At 34.9% G+C, this 12029-nt stretch overlaps 17 non-coding genes across 17 annotated transcripts; 9 read left to right on the forward strand and 8 right to left on the reverse strand.

The window, feature by feature from the left end:
- The first annotated feature begins 471 nt into the window (after nt 1-471).
- On the forward strand, nt 472-544 carry TRNAE-CUC. The gene has a single exon. It is a non-coding gene; the product is annotated as a tRNA-Glu (tRNA).
- A 1113-nt stretch (nt 545-1657) lies between these two features.
- Nucleotides 1658-1730, forward strand: TRNAE-CUC. Its single transcript has one exon. It is a non-coding gene; the product is annotated as a tRNA-Glu (tRNA).
- A 68-nt stretch (nt 1731-1798) lies between these two features.
- On the reverse strand, nt 1799-1883 carry TRNAM-CAU. Its single transcript is given in 2 exon segments — nt 1799-1834; nt 1846-1883. It is a non-coding gene; the product is annotated as a tRNA-Met (tRNA).
- Nucleotides 1884-2844: 961 nt separating this feature from the next.
- Nucleotides 2845-2917, forward strand: TRNAE-CUC. Its single transcript has one exon. It is a non-coding gene; the product is annotated as a tRNA-Glu (tRNA).
- A 69-nt stretch (nt 2918-2986) lies between these two features.
- Nucleotides 2987-3071, reverse strand: TRNAM-CAU. Its single transcript is given in 2 exon segments — nt 2987-3022; nt 3034-3071. It is a non-coding gene; the product is annotated as a tRNA-Met (tRNA).
- Nucleotides 3072-4032: 961 nt separating this feature from the next.
- On the forward strand, nt 4033-4105 carry TRNAE-CUC. The gene has a single exon. It is a non-coding gene; the product is annotated as a tRNA-Glu (tRNA).
- Nucleotides 4106-4174: 69 nt separating this feature from the next.
- Nucleotides 4175-4259, reverse strand: TRNAM-CAU. Its single transcript is given in 2 exon segments — nt 4175-4210; nt 4222-4259. It is a non-coding gene; the product is annotated as a tRNA-Met (tRNA).
- A 961-nt stretch (nt 4260-5220) lies between these two features.
- Nucleotides 5221-5293, forward strand: TRNAE-CUC. The gene has a single exon. It is a non-coding gene; the product is annotated as a tRNA-Glu (tRNA).
- A 69-nt stretch (nt 5294-5362) lies between these two features.
- On the reverse strand, nt 5363-5447 carry TRNAM-CAU. Its single transcript is given in 2 exon segments — nt 5363-5398; nt 5410-5447. It is a non-coding gene; the product is annotated as a tRNA-Met (tRNA).
- A 960-nt stretch (nt 5448-6407) lies between these two features.
- Nucleotides 6408-6480, forward strand: TRNAE-CUC. The gene has a single exon. It is a non-coding gene; the product is annotated as a tRNA-Glu (tRNA).
- A 69-nt stretch (nt 6481-6549) lies between these two features.
- TRNAM-CAU lies at nt 6550-6634 on the reverse strand. Its single transcript is given in 2 exon segments — nt 6550-6585; nt 6597-6634. It is a non-coding gene; the product is annotated as a tRNA-Met (tRNA).
- Nucleotides 6635-7570: 936 nt separating this feature from the next.
- On the forward strand, nt 7571-7643 carry TRNAE-CUC. The gene has a single exon. It is a non-coding gene; the product is annotated as a tRNA-Glu (tRNA).
- Nucleotides 7644-7712: 69 nt separating this feature from the next.
- Nucleotides 7713-7797, reverse strand: TRNAM-CAU. The gene is given in 2 exon segments: nt 7713-7748; nt 7760-7797. It is a non-coding gene; the product is annotated as a tRNA-Met (tRNA).
- Nucleotides 7798-8757: 960 nt separating this feature from the next.
- On the forward strand, nt 8758-8830 carry TRNAE-CUC. The gene has a single exon. It is a non-coding gene; the product is annotated as a tRNA-Glu (tRNA).
- Nucleotides 8831-8899: 69 nt separating this feature from the next.
- TRNAM-CAU lies at nt 8900-8984 on the reverse strand. The gene is given in 2 exon segments: nt 8900-8935; nt 8947-8984. It is a non-coding gene; the product is annotated as a tRNA-Met (tRNA).
- A 960-nt stretch (nt 8985-9944) lies between these two features.
- Nucleotides 9945-10017, forward strand: TRNAE-CUC. The gene has a single exon. It is a non-coding gene; the product is annotated as a tRNA-Glu (tRNA).
- A 69-nt stretch (nt 10018-10086) lies between these two features.
- TRNAM-CAU lies at nt 10087-10171 on the reverse strand. The gene is given in 2 exon segments: nt 10087-10122; nt 10134-10171. It is a non-coding gene; the product is annotated as a tRNA-Met (tRNA).
- Between the last annotated feature and the right edge of the window lie 1858 nt (nt 10172-12029).

The raw sequence follows: 12029 nt of genomic DNA on the forward strand, positions 1-12029 counted from the left end.
GGAAACTGAATAACATGTCTCACGTATTGAGTGTTATATTGTCAAATGAGACTGTGGTTATATCAAAATGATACTTTAGTTTGTTTTAATGAAACTACAGTGTATATAAAATGAAATCGTAGTTGAATTAGAATTATAATTTAGTGGTGTTGTAACAATACTACAGTGAGTATAAAATAGAATTCAATAACAAGTCTCATTGTAATAAGACTATTGTACATATAATGTCGAATGGAACTGCAGTTGAAACAAAATGAAACTTTAGTTGTGCTGATATGAAACTACAATATAAATAAAATGAAACTGGATATGTTATACAAAACCGAACTAATTACACAGAACGGGTGCGGTGCCGTTTATTTTCATTAAAAGAAACGACTCCGTTTTGGACAATGGTCCACACAGCTGTGTGGACCAAGGTCCACAGTCAAATTTTGCCGATATTCAGAAGATGAAAAAGTGGAACAATGAATCGTTGTAGTCTAGTTGGTTAGGATACTCGGCTCTCACCCGAGAGACCCGGGTTCAATTCCCGGCAACGGAAAACTATTTTTGTTCTTTTATTTTTTGCACTGCTAGTTCACGGCGAGGGGAAAAACCACATTTTGGAATATGGGGTGAGAGAGGCTCGAACTCTCGACCTCAGGATCACTCAGAAGCTATGAGACCTACGCGCTAGCCAACTGCGCACCACCCCACGTTGATACGTGGCAATGACCATTACGTCCCGTACGTTCCTTTTTTAAATTACCAGTGCATTTGTGTTAAGGAATTGTAGGCCACTAGATAATGCAAGATCAATGGTGTGCAAAGACGATTGTTATACCGTGGACCATGGTCCACACAGTTGAGTGGACCACGTTCCGAAAATGGCGTCGTGTCTTTAAGTAAAGAATTACCGCCGTTAAATTTTAACAGATCTCGTATTTTTTGTGTGTTTATAATAAAATGAAACTACAGTGTGTTTCAAATTAAACTGAATAATTTGTCTCGCATATATTGTCAAATGAAAATGTAATTGAATTGAAATGATACTTTAGTTGTGTTGAAACGAAACTGCAGTATGTATAAAATGAAATTGAATAGCATGTCTCACATATTGAGTGTATATTGTCAAATAGAATTGTATTTGAATTGAAATGATACTTTAGTTTTGCTGAAATGAAACTACAGCATGTATAAAAGGAAAACTGAATAACATGTCTCACGTATTGAGTGTTATATTGTCAAATGAGACTGTGGTTATATCAAAATGATACTTTAGTTGTGTTTTAATGAAACTACAGTGTATATAAAATGAAATCGTAGTTGAATTAGAATTATAATTTAGTGGTGTTGTAACAATACTACAGTGAGTATAAAATAGAATTCAATAACAAGTCTCATTGTAATAAGACTATTGTACATATAATGTCGAATGGAACTGCAGTTGAAACAAAATGAAACTTTAGTTGTGCTGATATGAAACTACAATATAAATAAAATGAAACTGGATATGTTATACAAACCGAACTAATTACACAGAACGGGTGCGGTGCCGTTTATTTTCATTAAAAGAAACGACTCCGTTTTGGACAATGGTCCACACAGCTGTGTGGACCAAGGTCCACAGTCAAATTTTGCCGATATTCAGAAGATGAAAAAGTGGAACAATGAATCCGTTGTAGTCTAGTTGGTTAGGATACTCGGCTCTCACCCGAGAGACCCGGGTTCAATTCCCGGCAACGGAAACTATTTTTTGTTCTTTTATTTTTGCACTGCTAGTTCACGGCGAGGGGAAAAACCACATTTTAGAATATGGGGTGAGAGAGGCTCGAACTCTCGACCTCAGGATCACTCAGAAGCTATGAGACCTACGCGCTAGCCAACTGCGCCACCACCCCACGTTGATACGTGGCAATAACCATTACGTCCCCGTACGTTCCTTTTTTAAATTACCAGTGCATTTGTGTTAAGGAATTGTAGGCCACTAGATAATGCAAGATCAATGGTGTGCAAAGACGATTGTTATACCGTGGACCATGGTCCACACAGTTGAGTGGACCACGTTCCGAAAATGGCGTCGTGTCTTTAAGTAAAGAATTACCGCCGTTAAATTTTAACAGATCTCGTATTTTTTGTGTGTTTATAATAAAATGAAAACTACAGTGTGTTTCAAATTAAACTGAATAATTTGTCTCGCATATATTGTCAAATGAAAATGTAATTGAATTGAAATGATACTTTAGTTGTGTTGAAACGAAACTGCAGTATGTATAAAATGAAATTGAATAGCATGTCTCACATATTGAGTGTATATTGTCAAATAGAATTGTATTTGAATTGAAATGATACTTTAGTTTTGCTGAAATGAAACTACAGCATGTATAAAAGGAAACTGAATAACATGTCTCACGTATTGAGTGTTATATTGTCAAATGAGACTGTGGTTATATCAAAATGATACTTTAGTTGTGTTTTAATGAAACTACAGTGTATATAAAATGAAATCGTAGTTGAATTAGAATTATAATTTAGTGGTGTTGTAACAATACTACAGTGAGTATAAAATAGAATTCAATAACAAGTCTCATTGTAATAAGACTATTGTACATATAATGTCGAATGGAACTGCAGTTGAAACAAAATGAAACTTTAGTTGTGCTGATATGAAACTACAATATAAATAAAATGAAACTGGATATGTTATACAAACCGAACTAATTACACAGAACGGGTGCGGTGCCGTTTATTTTCATTAAAAGAAACGACTCCGTTTTGGAGAATGGTCCACACAGCTGTGTGGACCAAGGTCCACAGTCAAATTTTGCCGATATTCAGAAGATGAAAAAGTGGAACAATGAATCCGTTGTAGTCTAGTTGGTTAGGATACTCGGCTCTCACCTGAGAGACCCGGGTTCAATTCCCGGTAACGGAAACTATTTTTTGTTCTTTTATTTTTTGCACTGCTAGTTCACGGCGAGGGGAAAAACCACATTTTAGAATATGGGGTGAGAGAGGCTCGAACTCTCGACCTCAGGATCACTCAGAAGCTATGAGACCTACGCGCTAGCCAACTGCGCCACCACCCCACGTTGATACGTGGCAATGACCATTACGTCCCCGTACGTTCCTTTTTTAAATTACCAGTGCATTTGTGTTAAGGAATTGTAGGCCACTAGATAATGCAAGATCAATGGTGTGCAAAGACGATTGTTATACCGTGGACCATGGTCCACACAGTTGAGTGGACCACGTTCCGAAAAATGGAGTCGTGTCTTTAAGTAAAGAATTACCGCCGTTAAATTTTAACAGATCTCGTATTTTTTGTGTGTTTATAATAAAATGAAACTACAGTGTGTTTCAAATTAAACTGAATAATTTGTCTCGCATATATTGTCAAATGAAAATGTAATTGAATTGAAATGATACTTTAGTTGTGTTGAAACGAAACTGCAGTATGTATAAAATGAAATTGAATAGCATGTCTCACATATTGAGTGTATATTGTCAAATAGAATTGTATTTGAATTGAAATGATACTTTAGTTTTGCTGAAATGAAACTACAACATGTATAAAAGGAAACTGAATAACATGTCTCACGTATTGAGTGTTATATTGTCAAATGAGACTGTGGTTATATCAAAATGATACTTTAGTTGTGTTTTAATGAAACTACAGTGTATATAAAATGAAATCGTAGTTGAATTAGAATTATAATTTAGTGGTGTTGTAACAATACTACAGTGAGTATAAAATAGAATTCAATAACAAGTCTCATTGTAATAAGACTATTGTACATATAATGTCGAATGGAACTGCAGTTGAAACAAAATGAAACTTTAGTTGTGCTGATATGAAACTACAATATAAATAAAATGAAACTGGATATGTTATACAAACCGAACTAATTACACAGAACGGGTGCGGTGCCGTTTATTTTCATTAAAAGAAACGACTCCGTTTTGGACAATGGTCCACACAGCTGTGTGGACCAAGGTCCACAGTCAAATTTTGCCGATATTCAGAAGATGAAAAAGTGGAACAATGAATCTGTTGTAGTCTAGTTGGTTAGGATACTCGGCTCTCACCCGAGAGACCCGGGTTCAATTCCCGGCAACGGAAACTATTTTTTGTTCTTTTATTTTTTGCACTGCTAGTTCACGGCGAGGGGAAAAACCACATTTTAGAATATGGGGTGAGAGAGGCTCGAACTCTCGACCTCAGGATCACTCAGAAGCTATGAGACCTACGCGCTAGCCAACTGCGCCACCACCCCACGTTGATACGTGGCAATAACCATTACGTCCCCGTACGTTCCTTTTTTAAATTACCAGTGCATTTGTGTTAAGGAATTGTAGGCCACTAGATAATGCAAGATCAATGGTGTGCAAAGACGATTGTTATACCGTGGACCATGGTCCACACAGTTGAGTGGACCACGTTCCGAAAATGGCGTCGTGTCTTTAAGTAAAGAATTACCGCCCGTTAAATTTTAACAGATCTCGTATTTTTTGTGTGTTTATAATAAAATGAAACTACAGTGTGTTTCAAATTAAACTGAATAATTTGTCTCGCATATATTGTCAAATGAAAATGTAATTGAATTGAAATGATACTTTAGTTGTGTTGAAACGAAACTGCAGTATGTATAAAATGAAATTGAATAGCATGTCTCACATATTGAGTGTATATTGTCAAATAGAATTGTATTTGAATTGAAATGATACTTTAGTTTTGCTGAAATGAAACTACAGCATGTATAAAAGGAAACTGAATAACATGTCTCACGTATTGAGTGTTATATTGTCAAATGAGACTGTGGTTATATCAAAATGATACTTTAGTTGTGTTTTAATGAAACTACAGTGTATATAAAATGAAATCGTAGTTGAATTAGAATTATAATTTAGTGGTGTTGTAACAATACTACAGTGAGTATAAAATAGAATTCAATAACAAGTCTCATTGTAATAAGACTATTGTACATATAATGTCGAATGGAACTGCAGTTGAAACAAAATGAAACTTTAGTTGTGCTGATATGAAACTACAATATAAATAAAATGAAACTGGATATGTTATACAAACCGAACTAATTACACAGAACGGGTGCGGTGCCGTTTATTTTCATTAAAAGAAACGACTCCGTTTTGGAGAATGGTCCACACAGCTGTGTGGACCAAGGTCCACAGTCAAATTTTGCCGATATTCAGAAGATGAAAAAGTGGAACAATGAATCCGTTGTAGTCTAGTTGGTTAGGATACTCGGCTCTCACCTGAGAGACCCGGGTTCAATTCCCGGTAACGGAAACTATTTTTTGTTCTTTTATTTTTTGCACTGCTAGTTCACGGCGAGGGGAAAAACCACATTTTAGAATATGGGGTGAGAGAGGCTCGAACTCTCGACCTCAGGATCACTCAGAAGCTATGAGACCTACGCGCTAGCCAACTGCGCCACCACCCCACGTTGATACGTGGCAATGACCATTACGTCCCCGTACGTTCCTTTTTTAAATTACCAGTGCATTTGTGTTAAGGAATTGTAGGCCACTAGATAATGCAAGATCAATGGTGTGCAAAGACGATTGTTATACCGTGGACCATGGTCCACACAGTTGAGTGGACCACGTTCCGAAAATGGAGTCGTGTCTTTAAGTAAAGAATTACCGCCGTTAAATTTTAACAGATCTCGTATTTTTTGTGTGTTTATAATAAAATGAAACTACAGTGTGTTTCAAATTAAACTGAATAATTTGTCTCGCATATATTGTCAAATGAAAATGTAATTGAATTGAAATGATACTTTAGTTGTGTTGAAACGAAACTGCAGTATGTATAAAATGAAATTGAATAGCATGTCTCACATATTGAGTGTATATTGTCAAATAGAATTGTATTTGAATTGAAATGATACTTTAGTTTTGCTGAAATGAAACTACAGCATGTATAAAAGGAAACTGAATAACATGTCTCACGTATTGAGTGTTATATTGTCAAATGAGACTGTGGTTATATCAAAATGATACTTTAGTTGTGTTTTAATGAAACTACAGTGTATATAAAATGAAATCGTAGTTGAATTAGAATTATAATTTAGTGGTGTTGTAACAATACTACAGTGAGTATAAAATAGAATTCAATAACAAGTCTCATTGTAATAAGACTATTGTACATATAATGTCGAATGGAACTGCAGTTGAAACAAAATGAAACTTTAGTTGTGCTGATATGAAACTACAATATAAATAAAATGAAACTGGATATGTTATACAAACCGAACTAATTACACAGAACGGGTGCGGTGCCGTTTATTTTCATTAAAAGAAACGACTCCGTTTTGGACAATGGTCCACACAGCTGTGTGGACCAAGGTCCACAGTCAAATTTTGCCGATATTCAGAAGATGAAAAAGTGGAACAATGAATCTGTTGTAGTCTAGTTGGTTAGGATACTCGGCTCTCACCCGAGAGACCCGGGTTCAATTCCCGGCAACGGAAACTATTTTTTGTTCTTTTATTTTTTGCACTGCTAGTTCACGGCGAGGGGAAAAACCACATTTTAGAATATGGGGTGAGAGAGGCTCGAACTCTCGACCTCAGGATCACTCAGAAGCTATGAGACCTACGCGCTAGCCAACTGCGCCACCACCCCACGTTGATACGTGGCAATAACCATTACGTCCCCGTACGTTCCTTTTTTAAATTACCAGTGCATTTGTGTTAAGGAATTGTAGGCCACTAGATAATGCAAGATCAATGGTGTGCAAAGACGATTGTTATACCGTGGACCATGGTCCACACAGTTGAGTGGACCACGTTCCGAAAATGGCGTCGTGTCTTTAAGTAAAGAATTACCGCCGTTAAATTTTAACAGATCTCGTATTTTTTGTGTGTTTATAATAAAATGAAACTACAGTGTGTTTCAAATTAAACTGAATAATTTGTCTCGCATATATTGTCAAATGAAAATGTAATTGAATTGAAATGATACTTTAGTTGTGTTGAAACGAAACTGCAGTATGTATAAAATGAAATTGAATAGCATGTCTCACATATTGAGTGTATATTGTCAAATAGAATTGTATTTGAATTGAAATGATACTTTAGTTTTGCTGAAATGAAACTACAGCATGTATAAAAGGAAACTGAATAACATGTCTCACGTATTGAGTGTTATATTGTCAAATGAGACTGTGGTTATATCAAAATGATACTTTAGTTGTGTTTTAATGAAACTACAGTGTATATAAAATGAAATCGTAGTTGAATTAGAATTATAATTTAGTGGTGTTGTAACAATACTACAGTGAGTATAAAATAGAATTCAATAACAAGTCTCATTGTAATAAGACTATTGTACATATAATGTCGAATGGAACTGCAGTTGAAACAAAATGAAACTTTAGTTGTGCTGATATGAAACTACAATATAAATAAAATGAAACTGGATATGTTATACAAACCGAACTAATTACACAGAACGGGTGCGGTGCCGTTTATTTTCATTAAAAGAAACGACTCCGTTTTGGACAATGGTCCACAGTCAAATTTTGCCGATATTCAGAAGATGAAAAAGTGGAACAATGAATCCGTTGTAGTCTAGTTGGTTAGGATACTCGGCTCTCACCCGAGAGACCCGGGTTCAATTCCCGGCAACGGAAACTATTTTTTGTTCTTTTATTTTTTGCACTGCTAGTTCACGGCGAGGGGAAAAACCACATTTTAGAATATGGGGTGAGAGAGGCTCGAACTCTCGACCTCAGGATCACTCAGAAGCTATGAGACCTACGCGCTAGCCAACTGCGCCACCACCCCACGTTGATACGTGGCAATGACCATTACGTCCCCGTACGTTCCTTTTTTAAATTACCAGTGCATTTGTGTTAAGGAATTGTAGGCCACTAGATAATGCAAGATCAATGGTGTGCAAAGACGATTGTTATACCGTGGACCATGGTCCACACAGTTGAGTGGACCACGTTCCGAAAATGGCGTCGTGTCTTTAAGTAAAGAATTACCGCCGTTAAATTTTAACAGATCTCGTATTTTTTGTGTGTTTATAATAAAATGAAACTACAGTGTGTTTCAAATTAAACTGAATAATTTGTCTCGCATATATTGTCAAATGAAAATGTAATTGAATTGAAATGATACTTTAGTTGTGTTGAAACGAAACTGCAGTATGTATAAAATGAAATTGAATAGCATGTCTCACATATTGAGTGTATATTGTCAAATAGAATTGTATTTGAATTGAAATGATACTTTAGTTTTGCTGAAATGAAACTACAGCATGTATAAAAGGAAACTGAATAACATGTCTCACGTATTGAGTGTTATATTGTCAAATGAGACTGTGGTTATATCAAAATGATACTTTAGTTGTGTTTTAATGAAACTACAGTGTATATAAAATGAAATCGTAGTTGAATTAGAATTATAATTTAGTGGTGTTGTAACAATACTACAGTGAGTATAAAATAGAATTCAATAACAAGTCTCATTGTAATAAGACTATTGTACATATAATGTCGAATGGAACTGCAGTTGAAACAAAATGAAACTTTAGTTGTGCTGATATGAAACTACAATATAAATAAAATGAAACTGGATATGTTATACAAACCGAACTAATTACACAGAACGGGTGCGGTGCCGTTTATTTTCATTAAAAGAAACGACTCCGTTTTGGAGAATGGTCCACACAGCTGTGTGGACCAAGGTCCACAGTCAAATTTTGCCGATATTCAGAAGATGAAAAAGTGGAACAATGAATCCGTTGTAGTCTAGTTGGTTAGGATACTCGGCTCTCACCTGAGAGACCCGGGTTCAATTCCCGGTAACGGAAACTATTTTTTGTTCTTTTATTTTTTGCACTGCTAGTTCACGGCGAGGGGAAAAACCACATTTTAGAATATGGGGTGAGAGAGGCTCGAACTCTCGACCTCAGGATCACTCAGAAGCTATGAGACCTACGCGCTAGCCAACTGCGCCACCACCCCACGTTGATACGTGGCAATGACCATTACGTCCCCGTACGTTCCTTTTTTAAATTACCAGTGCATTTGTGTTAAGGAATTGTAGGCCACTAGATAATGCAAGATCAATGGTGTGCAAAGACGATTGTTATACCGTGGACCATGGTCCACACAGTTGAGTGGACCACGTTCCGAAAATGGCGTCGTGTCTTTAAGTAAAGAATTACCGCCGTTAAATTTTAACAGATCTCGTATTTTTTGTGTGTTTATAATAAAATGAAACTACAATGTGTTTCAAATTAAACTGAATAATTTGTCTCGCATATATTGTCAAATGAAAATGTAATTGAATTGAAATGATACTTTAGTTGTGTTGAAACGAAACTGCAGTATGTATAAAATGAAATTGAATAGCATGTCTCACATATTGAGTGTATATTGTCAAATAGAATTGTATTTGAATTGAAATGATACTTTAGTTTTGCTGAAATGAAACTACAGCATGTATAAAAGGAAACTGAATAACATGTCTCACGTATTGAGTGTTATATTGTCAAATGAGACTGTGGTTATATCAAAATGATACTTTAGTTGTGTTTTAATGAAACTACAGTGTATATAAAATGAAATCGTAGTTGAATTAGAATTATAATTTAGTGGTGTTGTAACAATACTACAGTGAGTATAAAATAGAATTCAATAACAAGTCTCATTGTAATAAGACTATTGTACATATAATGTCGAATGGAACTGCAGTTGAAACAAAATGAAACTTTAGTTGTGCTGATATGAAACTACAATATAAATAAAATGAAACTGGATATGTTATACAAACCGAACTAATTACACAGAACGGGTGCGGTGCCGTTTATTTTCATTAAAAGAAACGACTCCGTTTTGGACAATGGTCCACACAGCTGTGTGGACCAAGGTCCACAGTCAAATTTTGCCGATATTCAGAAGATGAAAAAGTGGAACAATGAATCTGTTGTAGTCTAGTTGGTTAGGATACTCGGCTCTCACCCGAGAGACCCGGGTTCAATTCCCGGCAACGGAAACTATTTTTTGTTCTTTTATTTTTTGCACTGCTAGTTCACGGCGAGGGGAAAAACCACATTTTAGAATATGGGGTGAGAGAGGCTCGAACTCTCGACCTCAGGATCACTCAGAAGCTATGAGACCTACGCGCTAGCCAACTGCGCCACCACCCCACATTGATACATGGCAATGACCATTACGTCCCCGTACGTTCCTTTTTTAAATTACCAGTGCATTTGTGTTAAGGAATTGTAGGCCACTAGATAATGCAAGATCAATGGTGTGCAAAGACGATTGTTATACCGTGGACCATGGTCCACACAGTTGAGTGGACCATGTTCCGAAAATGGCGTCGTGTCTTTAAGTAAAGAATTACCGCCGTTAAATTTTAACAGATCTCGTATTTTTTGTGTGTTTATAATAAAATGAAACTACAGTGTGTTTCAAATTAAACTGAATAATTTGTCTCGCATATATTGTCAAATGAAAATGTAATTGAATTGAAATGATACTTTAGTTGTGTTGAAACGAAACTGCAGTATGTATAAAATGAAATTGAATAGCATGTCTCACATATTGAGTGTATATTGTCAAATAGAATTGTATTTGAATTGAAATGATATTTTTGTAGGCCACTTGATAATGCAAGATCGTGCAAAGGCGATTGTTATACCGTGGACCATTGTCCACACAGTTGAGTGGACCAATTCCTAAAAAATCTCTCTTCCTAATAAAATATATTGATTTCTACAATAATTCTGGGTTAAAATTCTATTCTAATATTATAAAATTGTGTAATACTATTCCTATTCTAATCTATATCTATACTATATATCAGTGTTGCAAAAATCGCGCCGCTGGCCGCGACTTGGAAGGCCGGAATCGGCCTCCTTCGCGGCTGCCTCGCCGGCTGAACCGGTGATTAATTTTTTTTATTTATTTTAAGTTGTAAAGTGTCAAAAGTTCGGCAAAGCATAACTTTTGACTCGGTTGTCCGTTTTGGACAAATGTTTTTTTGAAATCGCGTATTTTTTCGAGATCTATCCACCGCAAACTGCCGTAGGCGGTTTGGCCCACCAATTTTTTAAAAAAATGCTTTATTAAATAGTTTCTAAGAAAAAACTATGAGAACCTTATGTTTTAGTAATGAATTTTTAAAATTTGTTAATTAAAAAATTGTCCCGTGCATTATTTAATAATCTTTCTTTATAATTGGTCAAATTATTTAATTATGGTAAATTAGGAAATAATTAATGATGGTAATAGAAATTCTAGAAGAATATAAAATTGAAGAATATTTAATTATATTATTATTGTGACTCACGGAATACAAAACAAGAATATTTAATTATGGTTATATTATTATTGTGCCTCACGACCATTATATACTAACAGAACTTGAAAAGAAACTAATAATAATAATAATAATATAATAATAATATAAGTTGTAATAATAATATCTAAAAGTAATTATGTGTTAATAATAATAGTAAGAATATTAACGTAAGAATTATAACATATAATAAATCGTAATAATTAATAACTATAGTCTAGGATTAAATTTGGAATTATCAGGAAAGATAAGCGACCTCGGGTGAAATTAACTCTTAAATAATTATATATTGATTTAAATATTCTTAATATATTACAACAATTCCATTCCGTGCATCGCACGGGTAAAAATACTAGTTCATAGCAATAACCTATTACCTCAAATAAGGTAATAGCTATTACCAGACCCCCCGGTATTAACTTATTCCTGGGTCCTTAGGAATATAATTTTTATTTTTCAATTTTAACCTTTATCTTTCTTTGCATTCTCTCCCTACGAATCATTCTACATCTACGATTTCTTCCCCGATTCTTTTCATCATCAACATTAATCAAACAATTTCTTCCGCCATTATACATCAATCTCTACAATTCTTTCTATCATCTACATCTACATCTACATCAAATTAAAGCTTCAAACAAAGATAATTTTACAAATTAATTATTATTTATATTTAATTATATAAATATATACATATA

This window comes from Ipomoea nil, unplaced genomic scaffold (genome assembly GCF_001879475.1).
Source record: "Ipomoea nil cultivar Tokyo-kokei standard unplaced genomic scaffold, Asagao_1.1 scaffold3056, whole genome shotgun sequence".
Lineage (NCBI taxonomy): Eukaryota > Viridiplantae > Streptophyta > Magnoliopsida > Solanales > Convolvulaceae > Ipomoea > Ipomoea nil.